This window comes from Calypte anna, chromosome 1, assembly GCF_003957555.1.
Source record: "Calypte anna isolate BGI_N300 chromosome 1, bCalAnn1_v1.p, whole genome shotgun sequence".
Lineage (NCBI taxonomy): Eukaryota > Metazoa > Chordata > Aves > Apodiformes > Trochilidae > Calypte > Calypte anna.
The window spans coordinates 2,561,731-2,577,432 of NC_044244.1; the positions used below are offsets into that span (position 1 = coordinate 2,561,731).

The window sequence follows — 15,702 nt, forward strand, 5'->3', positions numbered from 1 at the left end:
CCAATAAGCTGTTCTCATGGAAGGCAGTGAAAGCAAGCTCAGGTCTGTGCTTAGCTAGAAAACCATGCTTTGCAAGAGAGCTATGAGAGGTTGAGGCTCATGGTTTGCCTTGCCCACCAGCTAAGCTGGGATGAGGGCTCCAAGGGTTTGGGGAAGAGAATTCAGAGGGTGATGGGTACAGATGTCATCTCACCTCCCAGGTACATGGGGAGAGAAGGGGTAATAATCAAACTTGACCTGAGCTTCACAGCTCACCCAGGACTCCTCCAACTGGAAATCAGCTCTTGGGACTGTCAGGGTTTCACACTGACCTGGCAATTAAACCGAGAACCAAATGCTCTCTATTAATCTCTCTCTGCTCCCTGATAAAGGAAGGAGAGAGAATAAGGGAGAGAGACTGATGGGTTGGAAATTAAACTACATAGCTTTAATGGAACAGGAATGATAAATAGAAAAAAATACTAAATCTATACAAATCTACAGGAAAATTGATCCCAGGTTCCTCCCCTCTTTCCCCCAATAACTCTCCCATCCCCACTGAGGCTGCAGGGCAGCCCTGGGAAAGTCCAGGCTGGAATCCTGGGGTCAGGAGCAGTTGGGAGCTGGAGGCAGGAACACACAGATTCAGGCTGGGATGGATCAGGAGCAGAGGCAGAGGAAGGGATGGAATCCTCCCAGGATGCTGAAGCAAAGAGGGAATGGGTGAAGAAAGGGAAGCAGGCAAGGCAGGAAGGGCAGGAAGCCAGAAGCTGGAAAACCTTGGCTTGACCCTGGTGATTCCTCCAGTTTATCCTGAGTATGAGGTGTATGGGATGGAATCCTCTGTTTGGTCAATTCTGGTCATTTCTCTTGTCTGTTCCTCCCCACAGGAGGGTTTCAGGTGGGACTTCTTTCCTCCTTTTCTCCTTTTGGAGGGCAAAATGTTGCTCAGAGCTGAGCAGTGTCCTTGGCTCTGCAGCCCATTCTCCAGCAGTAACTCTAACCATGGAGTGGGATCAGTCCCAGCAGCAGACACTGCCTGAGAAACTTGCTGTGAATTTCAGCAAGTGCAGCTCCTGACAAGAGACTGAGCTGAAAGCAAAAGTCCAAGACAGAAAATCCCCTTTATCCTGGCCCAAACCAGGACAGGGACCATGGTAACTGAAACCATCACCTCCACCTCTCTCTTAAAGCCAAGCCAAGGCAGAGCCTGGAGTGATTGTGCCTCATGAAATTTTTTTTCTGACATTCCCCATGTTTCCAGTCGCAGAGAATTTGCTGTGTAAGGATAACTTCTGGAAAAAAACAACAACCCAAACAAAAAACCAGCAACCCACCCTTCTAATTGCAATCCCATTCCTCTCCTCTTCCCTCCCACCATGTTGTTGAGCTGTTAGATGTTGTCAGTGTTGATCTAAACAGCTGAGCACAAACCAGTGAGCTGTAGTTGAGGACTCCTGCAAGCCCAATAAACTTAATGGGAATCCTCAAGAACTTTAACTGGGAAGATTTAGTTCCCAAAGAATTACAAACACTGGGAGCAGCTCTGCTTGCCTGTTGTCCCTCATTTTGCCAGAAACAGCTGCTCATGCTGGGATTAGCTCAGAGGTTTGTCCCAAAGTGGAGGCTGACTCAGAAGTACAAAATCAGGAGCTCATTACAGCTCAGCACAGGCTCCAACTGCTTCAGGCTGCATGGGAGAGAGGAAATAAACTGGAATAGGAGCCCAGCCTGCAGAAAAGCTGCACAACTTTTGTGTGTGACAGATGAGCAGAAGAAGGGAGCAGCTCCTCTCTGCAGGTCTTGGGTTAGAGTTGAGCCTGGGGGATGGAGGAGATGGCTGCTGAGAAGAGAGAAGTGGCTTGTCTTGCTGATTGTCTTGTCCTTCTGCCTTCTCTTAATGGAGCCTGTTCATCCAGTATTCATGGAATCATAGGTTGGAAGGGACCTTAGAACTCATCTCCTCCAAACTCTGTGGGCAGGGACACCTCTCATCCAGCCCAGGTTGCTCCAAGCCTCATCCAACCTGGCCTTGAACACTTCCAGGGATGGGGCAGCCACAACTTCTCTAGGCATCCTGTTCCAGAGTCTCAGCACCTTCCTCTTGAAGAACTTCTTCCTAAGCTCCAGGCTGAACCTCTTCTACAGTTTAAAACCATTTTCCTTTATCCTATTGCTGGACACTCCTGTGAAGATTCACCTCCAACAAATGCTCAGGAGAGGAGGAACAAACACAAGCGTTTTACAAAGACCCTAATTACTCAGAAATTCCACATCCCTCCAGATTCAACAGTGTTGCTGGTGTGGGGAACAGTGTCTCAGCATCTTACAGAGGGAAATGGGAGTCTTCACCTTTGTATTTCCACTCTTTACTTTGAGGGTGGTGAGACACTGCCCCAGGTTGCCCAGGGATGCTCACTCCTTGGAAGTCTTCAGGATTAGGTTGGATGGGGCTTGAACCAACCTGATCCAGTGAGAGGTGTCCCTGCCTATGCAGGAGAGTTGGATCTTGATGATCTTTAAGGTCCCTTCCAACCCAGCCCATTCTGTGACTGTCTGGTTTCCCTCCCAAGGACAATCTCTGGGTTGGGGTAGAGGCATTGGCTTGGTTGGTAGAACTGGTGAGCTGGGTTGGTGTCAGGGTTTAACACTGCCCTGGTAATTAAACCAAATAACAGATGGTCTCTTTAATCCCCCTCCCCTCCCTGATAAAGAAAGGAGAGAGAATAAGGAAGAGAGACTGATGGGTTGAAAACTAAACTACACGACTTAAATGAAACACTAATGATAAATAGGAAAAATTACTAAATCTATACAAATATACAGGAAAATTGATCCCACGTTCCCATCCTCCGTGTTCCCTTCACCAAGGTGTGACCATGATGCCTTCCACTGAGATGCAGACACGTTAAAATGTTGTCACCTCTGAGGAGGCTTCTTCACAACAGTGACCTGTGTGGGACAGCCAGCTGGAGGACACCAAGTCCAGCTGCAGTGAAAGGAGCAAGTCCAGCAGGGCCCAGTGACATTGAACCTTGGGTTGCTGTCATTAATGCTTCTGAGGATAAATTAATTAAGAAACTGCCCAGAGAGGTTGTGGAGTCTCCTTCTCTTAGAGGTGCTCAACACCCATGTGGATGCATTCCTATGTCATCAGCCCCAGGTGATCCTGCTTGGACTGGAGAGTTGGATTCAAGGTCCCTTCTAACCCCTACCATCCTATGATTCTATTAAGTCCAGTGTGCCCTTCCAAAATGCTCCATGACCTGGAGATAGGTTCTGCTGCACATCCTCATGGGTTCTGCCTTGCAGGAGTGGTATATGCATACTGGTAGATACATACTGGTATATGCATACTGATATATACATATTGGTAGGTTCAACAAGGCCAAGTGCTGGGTCCTGCACTTTGGCCACAACAACCCCATGCACCGCTACAGGCTGGGGACAGAGTGGTTGGAGAGCAGCCAGGCAGAGAGGGACCTTGGAGTTTGGATTGCCAGGAAGCTGAACAGGAGCCAGCAGTGTGCCCAGGTAGACAAGAAGGCCAATGGCATCCTGGGCTGGCTCAGGAACAGAGTGGCCAGCAGGTCCAGGGAAGGGATTCTGCCCCTGTGCTCAGCTCTGGTGAGGCCACAGCTTGAGTCCTGTGTCCAGTTCTGGGCCCCTCAGCTCAGGAAGGAGATTGAGGTGCTGGAGCAGGTCCAAAGGAGGCAACTGGGCTGGTGAAGGGACTGGAGCACAGATCCTATGAGGAGAGGTTGAGGGAGCTGTGGGTGTTGAGGCTGGAGAAGAGGAGGCTCAGGGGAGACCTCATCACTCTCTCCAACTCCCTGAAAGGAGGTTGGAGCCAGGGGGGGGTTGGGCTCTTTTCCCAGGCAACTCTCAGCAAGACAAGAGGGCAGGGTCTCAAGTTGTGCCAGGGGAGGTTTAGGTTGGAGATTAGAAAGAATTTCTTTCTGGAGAGGGTGATCAGGCATTGGAATGGGCTGCCCAGGGAAGTAGTGGATTCTCCGTGTCTGGAGATATTTCAAAAGAGCCTGGATGTGGCACTGAGTGCCATGGGCTGGGAACTTCAGTGGTAGTAGATCAAGGGTTGGACTTGATTGTAGCGGGAGGAGCCATTCTTGCTCCTGAAGCTCGTCTAGCTGCTAGCCTCTCCATGCCTTACACCAGAATGAGCTGAGCTTTCTCTGTGGGTGTGTGTCCCACCTTTATTGGCCCCCTGGTCTTGCTCATGCCCAATAGGGGCCTGTCCTAATCAGGCACCGGTGGACTCACACCCACTCTTTGGCAACTCAAGGCACCTGGGAAAAGAAGAAAAGTTCATGTTTCCCCTGTAGTAGGTCACACAGTGTTATTTTGGGCACTTTTCAGAACTAATTCCTTACTTGTCCTCTTGCAGGGTGAGGACAATGTAAGACTCTGCCACATTCTGTATTGATCCCTCGAGTTGATTAGTTGGTGTATTGAGTACCCCTGCTTTTCTAATCTAATTAATGCAAGATAAATACTCCATGCTGGGGCCTGGAGTCACGTTCCAAGGCTGATCAGGGAGTGGGACTGATTAAAACCAGAAGGCTTCAGGGATAATTTATGAACTACTTGACACTGCTGGCAGGTTGGGGCATTTTGGAGGGTTCCTTGTGGTCTGGAAATTGCCTCCTTGGTGGCAAATTCCTCCTCATCCCTTTATGGGATAGCTTTACGTTTGGAGGGATCCAATCTCTGGGGTGAGACACAACAGAGGGGGTCAGGACATTTCACATCCCACCAGCAGTGGGACATTGTTCCAGAAAGATGGACAAGATGCTTCATCTGTGACTTTAAGAAAATCACCAAATGCCAAGGTTTGGTAAAACTCCACAGGTCTTTGCTCTGGTTTAGACATCTGGAAGCTGAGTTAAATGATGAAGATGTATTTTAGCTCCAGATTGCCCCTGTTTCAACCCAAATCTTGGTGTTTCTAGACAAGTAAATGCTCTGGATTGATAGGTATAGCCGGACCAGCAAAGGGGATAATCATCCATGTCCTGGGCATGAACTCATCCCCACTGGGTGGTGAGTAAACCCCATTAGTGCTGTGATGAAGAGGGAAAAAAAGAGTTTTCATGGCCATCTGAAGGGACTGTGTGCTGCAGACATGGTGAGATCCTGGGAACAAGAATAATCCAAGTCAGGTCCTAATGTAGATCCTTGCTCTTATTGAAGGAAGCCTGGCTGGGCAAATTGTCCTAAGGGGTTCATCTTCCCCCTGCTTTTTGTTGTCCTGCATCAGTGGGGGTTTTTGCAGCCATCCTGGGCAGGTGATGTTCATCATGATGAACAGGTAGGTGTAGGATCTCCTCTGGCAGCTCCTCTCTGAGCCTGGGAACACATTACAACAGAGAGCAGACAGGCTGTGGAGGAGAAGTGGGAAGTGGAAGGATGCAAATCCAATGAAGTCCATGGAGAATCCAATCTGGAATGGCCCTGGAGTCCACCAAAGGGTGGGAGAGGAGCCTTGGATGAGATAAGGAAAGGTGGGGTAGGCACTGAGGGTTGGCCCAAGGTCCATGATTGCAACCACAGCATCCTTCAGGGGGGTGTGGAGATATTTTCAGGGAATGGGGAGCAGGGGCACAGGGTGACTGATGGCCATTTATTCCAATTTCTTTCTTTCATGTTTGAGTTTTCCCAGGTGAGAGCACAAGGCACACAGCCAGGGGGAGGCAAGGACAAGTTCAGCAGCCAGATGTAATTGCATTTTCCTCCACAATCGCCCCCAGGGCTGAGCCAAGGCCCTTCTGCACCTGCCTCTCCCCTTGCAATACATCATAGAAAATTGGTGTAAAACCCAGTTAAAAGGCCACTCTCAGGTCCCAGCTGCTGCAGCATAAATTGTGAATGAATTTTGTTTTCCTCTCCCATCTACTTCTGATGGGGTTTTGTCACCCAGTCCCATATGGCTGGGTTGCATTTCTTCTCTTTGCTTGGTCATTGGTTTCTCTTCCCAGCCCTGCTAGATCCTGGTGAGCTCTTTCCCAACCAGGCTGGAGAAGCTTTGAATGGGGCTGAGGGAAAGCTCTTATCATAAAATCACAGAAAATTAAGGGGTTCCAGGGACCTCAAAAGATCATCCAGTCCAAGCCCCCTGCCAAAGCAGGGTCACCTACAACAGGTCACACAGGAATGTGTCTTGGTGGGGACTTCACAACCTTCCTGGGCAGCCTGGGCCAGTGCTCTGTCACCCTCAGAGTGAAAAAATTCTTCCTAGTATTTATACAAAACCACTTATGCTCCAGTTTATAACTTTTGCCCCTTGTCCTGTTGTTGGTGACCCTGAGAAAAGCTTGACTCCATCCTCCTGGCACTCACCCCTTACATATTTATAAACATGGATGGGGTCACCCCTCATTCTCCTCTTCTCCAATTTAAAAAAAAAAACAATTGGGAAATAAACCATGGAATCCAAAACATGGGACTGTTTGAAAAGCACAAGATGAGGTTAGGTTTGAAGTTCTTCAAGCTGTAAAAATGAAGCAGCGTTTTGTGCCATGAATCACCTCCTTCAGAACTACATTTTTTTTTCCTTTAAGCTGCCAGATAAAGGTGATGGGGACAGGTTAGAGAGGAAGGAAGAGCCCCATCTCCCTCAGCCCTTCCTCATAAGAGAGATGTTCCACTCCTTTCATCATCTTGGTTCCAGTGTCTCACCTTGTCCAGTTTTAAAAGACATTTCACCACCAGTGTGTGTTGGGCATCATGTGAGCAGTCAGATCTCAGGCTGAAACCAGAAGTTATCCCCTTCTAGGGTGGGTACTCTGTCTGGTCTCCAGCTCCTTCACCCTTTTTCTTTCCATCCACATCTCCCCACAAGTGAATAAATCATCACAAGTGAATCCTCCAACAGTTTTATTTCATGGGGTAACTTAAAGGAGAGATCTGCAACTCTTCTGATCTGGCCAGGAACCCACTACTCAGACTGAACCTTGTGTTTGTCTTCTAGAGCTGAGCTTTAGATGTTAAGCCCTTGAAATCAAAAGGGGTTTTGTGTGCTTGGGAGCAGTGTTTGAGCTGTGAGCCTCTCTTTTTTTGTTTGTTTGTTTGTTTGTTGTTTTTTTTTTCAGAGGCAATGGGTGTCTGGCTTCCCTGTCAAGGAAGGTCTTTCCTGGTAGCACTAGGAAAGGGGGATTGTTTCTGGGTGATTTTAGTATGGTGGTGGGAGGATGTTTTGGACAGTGGGAGGATGATTTGGATAGTGTTTCTACAGAACCTGCTGTCCCAAGCTATACTTTAGGCTTCCTGTTTTACAGCAGTGTCCTGACAGAAAGATAACTCTTCCTACAGCAGCAAAAGGGAGCCCAGGATTGATGGGGTGCTGCAGTGGGTAATCACAAATCCAGCTGCCCCAGGGTAGCTGAGAACAGAGATGGTGCAAGGGAGAGGAGAAAGGGTAGTGGGGCCTGAGGGAGCTTTGTAGGGTACATTTATCACACTCTTTGGCAGAGAGATGCAATTTGTATGGAGGGAGCATAAATCCTCTTCAAGTTGCACAAAGGCTCTGTAAGGACAGCTGAGCACCTGGCTCTGCTGGGATGCTGGAAGCTGGGACTTGAGATGGTGCTGCCCTGCTCATCCCACCAGCTCTCTGGCTCTTCCCCTTGCCTGTTTTTTTTTTTTTTTTTTTTTTTGCACTTCCCCTTCTCTTTCACCTTTGGGTAACCCCCATCCTCTGAGGGACCTGGACAGGTTGAAGAGTTCCAACGGGATGAGGTTCAACAAGGCCGGGTCCTGCACCCCATGGGGAGCTCCAGGCTGGGCACAGAGTGGCTGAGAGCAGCCAGACAGAGAGGGACCTTGGAGTTTGGATGGACAGGAAGCTGAACATGAGCCAGCAGTGTGCCCAGGTGGCCAAGAAGGCCAATGGCATCCTGGGCTGGATCAAGAACAGCGTGGCCAGCAGGTCCAGAGAAGGGATTCTGCCCCTGTGCTCAGCTCTGGTGAGGCCACAGCTTGAGTCCTGTGTCCAGTTCTGGGCCCCTCAGCTCAGGAAGGAGATTGAGGTGCTGGAGCAGGTCCAAAGGAGGCAACTGGGCTGGTGAAGGGACTGGAGCACAGATCCTCTGAGGAGAGGCTGAGGGAGCTGGGGGTGTTGAGGCTGGAGAAGAGGAGGCTCAGGGGAGACCTCATCACTCTCTGCAACTCCTTGAAAGGAGGTTGGAGCCAGGAGGGGGTTGGGCTCTGCTCCCAGACATCCATCAGTAAGATAGCAGGACATGGGCTTAAGCTCTGCCAGGAGAGGTTTAGGTTGGATATTAGGAAAAAATTCTTTCCAGAGAGAGTGATCAGCCATTGGAATGGGCTGCCCAGGGAAGTAGTGGATTCTCCATCCCTGGAGCTTTTTAAGAAGAGTCTGAATGTGGCACTCAGTGCCATGGGTCATGGAACCACAGTGGGAGTGGATCAAGGGTTGGTCTTGATGATCTCAGAGCTCCTTTCCAACCCGGATGATTCCGGGATTCTCTCCCAGGCTGCTGCAATGGTTCCAGCCCAGTCGGGATGGGTGCAGGTTTATGGGAAATGGCATTTCCCTGCACTCTGCTCAAGATGAGACATCCCTGCTGGAGATACAGAGTCCACTGGAGAACATGTGCTGTCTCCTCACCAAGTTATTCTCTTGGAGCAGGCTCTGCTTGACAGATTGCTCTCAGAAGAAGACATGGTTCACTCTCTACACTCACTGAAAGGAGGCTGTAGTGAGGTGGAAGTCAGTCCCTTCTCCCACGTTACAAATGGTTGGACAAGAGGAAATGGGCTCAGGTTGTGCCAGGGGAGGTTTAGATTGGATATTAGGAAAAATTGCTCGATTAAAAGGGTTGTGGGGCTTTGGCACAGGCTGCCCAGGGCAGTGGTGGAGTCACTGTTCTTGGAGGTATTTAATTGATGTGTAGATGTGGTGCTGAGGGCCATGGTTTAGTGGTGGCCTTTGCAATGCTGGGCTAATGGTTGGATTTGATGATCTTAAAGCTTTTTTCCAACCAAAATGACTCCACGTGATTGTCAGGATGCCACAATAGGCAGTGTTGATAGCAGAGACCTCAAAATTTCTCTCATTTTGCATATCCCTATACCTTGGAGGGAATCTCCATGATCGAGGATGATCAATCTTATTTTTCATAATCCTGAAAAACATTTTTCCTATTGCTCTTATCTTTTGGCTGGTGGAATAGTAAATGCTCAGTTATTTTTTTCCCTGCCAATGCACAGTCACTCTTTGGATTTAGAACATCCTTTTGGCACCCCAGTTCCTACTTCCACTTTACAACTGCAAATTTGCTGTTTGGAGAGAGTCTGCAGGCACACACACAGCTGTCCTATGAACCTGGAATAAGCCTGGGAAATGAAATAATAAATATAACCTCTCCTCCCTTCCCCGACACAAGCTACGTGTTGCTTCAGCAAATGTTGAATAAATCACCCAGCTATGCAGTAATAAATCTTTCATGAGATTAGGACCATCTGAACTTCAGCGATTGTGTGGGGAATGTATAAATTTCACAGGCAGATATAGTGTAAAAAAAAATAATAAAAAAAAAATCTTTAGTTATTAACTTTGGAAACACTTGATGAGTTTTGATTCATTAAGTGTTTCACAGTCTTGTTAATTTAATAAGTACCGATGAGGCTGTAATGTAAGACAACAATCAGTAATTTGAAGGGGGGAAATAATAAAGTAGTCATTACACAGCAGAATGTTTAATCAAAGAATGTGGAAACTTACAGTTTCACATTAATTTGAAAAGGTTGGAGATTTAAAATTAATATTAGCTCTGACACAGGGAGGCTTTCTTTACAAGCAGATAGGGCTCACATAATTGCTTAGAACAGAATTAAAATGCCTGTAATTTTAATAGCTTCACCTCTTTAACTGGATCCTCAGGCTCCATAGGTAGAATAGAAATGGAGCTAAAATGGTTGAGGTCCTTCAAATCCCTGAGTAAAGATGGGGATACCTGGAGCATTGGGGTGAACAAATCAGAAGGGAATTTGGCTCCTGGTGGGAAGAGCAGATGAGCTCCTGTTGAAGTGCAAACATCTTCTAAAGTCCCAACCCAAAGGGGAAGATACATAGGGAGGAGGTTAAGAAATTTCTTGGATATTGGGCTTGCAAATATGTTGGCAATTTGAAGCCTCAGCAAGACTAAAAGGGGTGTTCAGAGGAAACCTGGGCATTGGTGCTCCCTGAGCCTTGCCCTGGGTTTGATTGCACTCATCCTTATCTGAGGATTCCCTTGGCTTTCATGCAGTATCACTGCTTTCAGCTGGTTCTTGGTTGGTCTATGCCTTATTTTGGGTTTAACTTGACAGTTTTAAGCCATAAGAAAGAAAATCAAGTTTCTGCATCAATCCCAGGTTATCACTCAAGGATTTTGGAATTTGTTCCCATATTTCAAGCAAATGAAGAAGAGTGAAAGGTGTGTTGTGGGCAGCTTGGGAAAAGATGAATAAATCACCCTAGATGCAATGCTGAGAATACACATAGGGGAGGTACATTGGAAGCTTTCCTGCAGAACAACTTGCAAATGGGATGTTTGCTCAGTGCCTAGCAAATGCCCAATACCCAACAGAAATCCTCCAATATTTGGCATTGTTCTGTAACTGGGTGTAAGAACAACCAGAAAGGTGTAAGAAAGGTAGTGGAGGTGTCAGAAATAGCTGGGAAGAGCTGAAACATCAGTCTTCATAGCTTTGTTCATCACTGATCTCAGTCCACTCGTTTAACAGGATTGAGATGTTGTTGCAGAAGCCATGTGGTACCCTCAGTGGGCAAGGACTTACATGAAATGCTGTGGTGGAGTTTCAAAAATCACAGAAATGTGTGAATGCCAAGTGTTGCTTTGATAGTATATTCTTTGGATACCTAAAACTCTGGATTCCTCCTCCAGAGTCCTGTTCAAGGCTTAACCATGGACAAGGAAATACCCAGTTTCATAAATCCATCCCAAATTTTGGTCAAACCTGCAGCTCTCTGTGAAATTTGGGAATTTTGACAGCAAATCTCAGACTTTGGTGGGTTTTTTTCTGGCATCCTGTGCTTGAAAGACTTCCAAGGAATTGGAGACACCAAGCAAGACTCAACCAGCCTACGTCTTCCTTGGGGACATCTCCATCAGAGATGGTTTCCTGAGATGTTACCCGAGACTCCACTGATGGAGAGATGGAGATTGGAGAGATGGAGATGGAGAGATGGAGAGATTGATAGTTATTTTCATTCTGTGACCCCTCTCACTTACTTGAATGCTTACAACAGGATTCAACTAAATCCTTTCCCATAAATTCCTCTCTCTCTCTCTGCTGTCCAAAGAGGAAGCCCAAGCAGCTTGCTTACACCAAGCCATCAGCATTTGACCTGTTGAATCTTATCCACAACCACATGTTTGTGTCTGTCTGTGCCTGTTTCTAGCATGGAGAAGGAAAGGGCCATGTGGACATTGATAGAATCAAAGGATCACTGAATGGTTTGGGTTGGAAGGGACCTTAAAGCTCATCCAGTTCCAACTCCCCTGAATGGGCAGGGACACCTCCCACCAGCCCAGGGTGCTCCAAGCCCCATCCTCCAACTCCAAGACAACAAATCCAAGTCACTGAATATTTCTGGAGCATCTGGATGAGTTCTTAGAGGTTCTGATGCTTCACAGTTTCCTCGGTGAACCTTATTATTCCAGGAATTATTATTTTGCACATTTCTCCTTATTCTAATGGGGTAGAGTCTACCCTTTGCCCTTAATTTGGTGCCATAATATGGAGGACACAGTAAAACTTCCCAGGTAAGGAGGGTGAGAAAGATGGTCTGACAGCAGCAGGAACAGATAAATGTCATCTCATTTGTCCTCTCTCTGGACTCAGCTCAACTAACCAGGACAAATCTGCCCGGCAACTCTTTATCACTTCTTCAAGTGGCTTGACCAGACTTTCAGCAGACCAAGGAGAGTAGGAGCAAAGAGAGCAACCACCTTAAAACCTCTCTGCTGGGAAAGTCATCTTGTGCTTCACTATTAACATGCTGAAAAGGTGGACTAATTAGATGGATTTCAGTCCTACCTGAGCTCAGGACTGCTGCTTGGCTGCTGCACGTGTCCTTTGGGACTCCTGAATATGGAAAAGAGCTAAATCTGACAAATCAAAAGCAAAAACCCTGTCCAGTTTGCAATACTCTCGTTCTGCTTCCAGCATGCAAATCATCACCTCTAGTCTTGGAGCAAAGAGGGCACTTTTCCCTCTGTGGAAACTCTTTTTCTGCTCTTCTTGGGAAGCAGTGAAGATCTGTGCTGTATTCTGGAATGAGAAAATTCTGTGAAAAGAATGAAATTAATTGGGTAGATCTAAAGGAATTATTTAATCATTATGGAAGGGAAAATCATCTGGTTGTGTGGATTTCAACCACTTTGGAGAGCACCCCACCTCTAAAGACATTTTTCTGCTTATTTTATCTTCCAAGTTATTGGGCAAGGGGTTGCTGCCTTTCCTTTCTCTATTATATCTGTTTATTCCTTTCCCTTCTTTGCAGGACACTAAAAAGAAAGGAATTTTTTCCAGATCACTGGAACCATGGCCATGTTTCTTTTAAAAACATTCTGCTAAAAGAGGGGAAAAAAACTCAGAAATATCTTAATTTCAGTTTGATCTCAGTCAATGAATTTATTCCTTTATTAATGAATTTATTCCTTATTCTTGACAGATATAACAAGGGAAAAAAATTTACCATCAGCTTTTCTCCTCACTTTACTCCTGCACAGCTGCAGCCTTCTCCTATTTTTTGGCATTATTTCCTGTGCCCAATAAATAGTTTTGCTCTGGATATTTGATTGAGTTTTCATTGGCTGCATTTTTGGGTTGACAGCTCATGATTTTAAAGTATCTTTCAAATAAAGTTCTCATTCAGATTTTTTATAGTTGTTTTTTTTTTTTTTATTATTAGGTACTTTCCTTCTACCAGGAGATGAATAACGATAAGGAAGCAAAAGTGTCTTGTGTTTGTAAGATGATTTGGAGGCAAATAATGTTTTCCAAATATATCTGTGTGGTTAGATGGATCATTTGTAAGTTCTGTTGATTTTTCCACCAAAAAAGAAAAAAAAAGGAAAAAGAAAAAGAGAAGGAAGAGGAAGAGGAAAAGGAAAAGAAAAAGGAAAAGGAAAAGGAAAGGAAAAGGAAAAAGGGAGAAGAAGAAGGAAAAGGGAAAGGAAAAGGAGAAGGAGAAGGAGGAGAAGGAGAAGGAGAAGGAGAAGGAGAAGGAGAAGGAGAAGGAGAAGGAGAAGGAGAAGGAGAAGGAGAAGGAGAAGGAGAAGGAGAAGGAGAAGGAAGGAGAAGGAGAAGGAGAAGGAGAAGGAGAAGGAGAAGGAGAAGGAGAAGGAGAAGGAGAAGGAGAAGGAGAAGGAGAAGGAGAAGGAGAAGGAGAAGGAGAAGGAGAAGGAGAAGGAGAAGGAGAAGGAGAAGGAGAAGGAGAAGGAGGAGGAGGGAAAGGGAATGGAATGGGAAAGGGGATGGGAAAGGGAAAGGAAGGGAAAGGAAAGGAAAGGAAAGGAAAGGAAAGGAAAGGAAAGGAAAGGAAAGTGAAAGGAAAGAAGAGAAGAAATCTCTTGCCCTTTTGAGCAGTGCTACCTGCAGGATTGGAGCACTGTTTTCATTTTTTTCCTTTGTACCCTTTTAAAAATTATGAAAGCTCCTATTTAGACAGAAAATGTGAATATAGATTTAAAAAAATACAGTAGGACAAAACACTTTTCTCATTTGCCTATCTCCATAAATTCATCAGTGCAAATCCATTAGTAAAATGCTGGTGTCCATGGACTGATGGCTTTGGTCACAGTTATCAGATTATATCTGAGGGTGACAGTAAACTAGAAAAAGGAAGATCTAGGTTAGACATTAGGAAGAAATGCTTTAGGGTGAAGGTGGTGAGAGCCTGGCCCAGGTTGTCCAAGGAAGTTGTGGCTGCCCCATCCCCGGCAGTGTCTCAGGTCAGGTTGGATGGGGCTTGGAGCACCCTGGGCTGGTGGGAGGTGTCCCTGCCCATGCAGGGGATTGGGACTGGATGAGCTTTAAGGTCCCTTCCAACACAAAAGACAAAAAAAAAAAGAAAGCCAGAGTCATATTTGAAGCCTGTTTTAACCCAACTTCCTCAGCTGCCCTGTGTGATGTGAGACTGAGCACTGCCCTCACTCTAAGGCTATATCAGGATGGAATCCCATTCCTCTAGCCAAATTTTTTTGGCTCCTGAGCAGTGTTTGTCATCACTTTGGAGGTGAAGGAACAGCCAGTGTTCAAAGTCCAGCTCACAGACTGCTTTACTCTGATCAGAGAGAGATGGGCAATGATGAAGTTATCTGAACTTGTGTCTTATATCTATAGAAAACACTCCAGAAGGCAGGAAATTCTCTGATTTCTCAGCAAAGAAGTGGGAGATGGAGTCCTCAGGTGACAGCTGATGATTTCAGAGTGATGGGGAGTTTCCCAGGTCAGGTCTTCGTGGTTGTTTGGTCCTCTTTGTGATACAGGGAGTCCTCATGTGGTGGTGAAAGTACAAGGGTGGAAAGTACAAGGGTTGGAAGCACCTGTAGGTATCTGTGTGGTAGATTTCCAGGGAAGTCTTGCATGTTGTCTAGAGAGAGGATGCTCTGACCTCAGAGCACTGAGCAACACATGAAGTCCAGGGTGTAGCTGAACTACAAACATCCAGCAGCATCATTTCCCTACCATCTCCCCAAGTAGCAGAGTCCAAGATCATTTTTGGCCTCAGACAGTCTGAGTGCAGGAGCAGAGCTGGATTTATCTTACCCACCACATGGGATGAGCTCTTCCACCCTTGAGGAATCATCCCTTGGCAGGGATGGAGGACAAGGACATTCTTGGTGGCCTGTGCTTGGTCATGCTATGGAATATTGGGATGCTGTGATGTGTCAGTGCACAGCAGCAGGGTGGCTGTTCCCCAGAGTATTTGCAAAGCAAATGCTGGCCAGGAATTAACTCCATCTGTTGCAGAAGCAGGGACTGTGCTGCCCGTGTTGTACAATGCCAGAGATTTCACACCAAGCTGAGCAGTCCCTGTTCTCTTTCCAACAAACTCTGCCTTCCATGAATCATAGAACAGTTTTGCTTGGAAAAGACCTTTAAGATCATGGAGTCCACTATTAACCCACTCTACCAAGTCCAGTGCTAAACCATCTCCCTTATCTACAGGACTTTAAACACCTCCCAGGGATGGGACAACCTTTTCAGGGGAGAAATTTCTCCTCAAATACCATCTTGGGCCACAAAAATGATCAGGGGGCTGGAACACCTCTCCTATGAAGACAGGTTGAGGGAGCTGGGGTTGTTCTGCCTGGAGAAGAGAAGGCTCCAGGGAGATCTTAACAGTGACCTTCCAGTATCTGAAGGTGCTACAGGAAGGCTGGAGAAGGACTATGTGCAAGGGCCTGGAGTGATAGGATGAAGGGCAATGGGTTTAAATTAGAGAAAAGTAGATTTAGATTGGATGTAAGGAAAAAAATCTTTATCATGAAGATAGTGGAAAAATGGAAGAGGTTGCCTAGGGAGGTGTTTGAGGCCTCATCCCAGGAGATATTCAAGGTGAGGCTTGAGGAACTTCTGAGCACCCTGATCTGGTTGAGGTTGTCCCTGCTGACTGCATGGGGTTGGACTGGGTGACATTTAGAGGTCCCTTCCAGCCCAAATTATTCC

General features: G+C 46.5%; 1 protein-coding gene across 1 annotated transcript in view; it reads left to right on the plus strand.

The window, feature by feature from the left end:
• The window catches only part of PLXNA4 (plexin A4), a 479,396-nt gene that overhangs the window by 256,374 nt on the left and 207,320 nt on the right, over positions 1 to 15,702 (plus strand).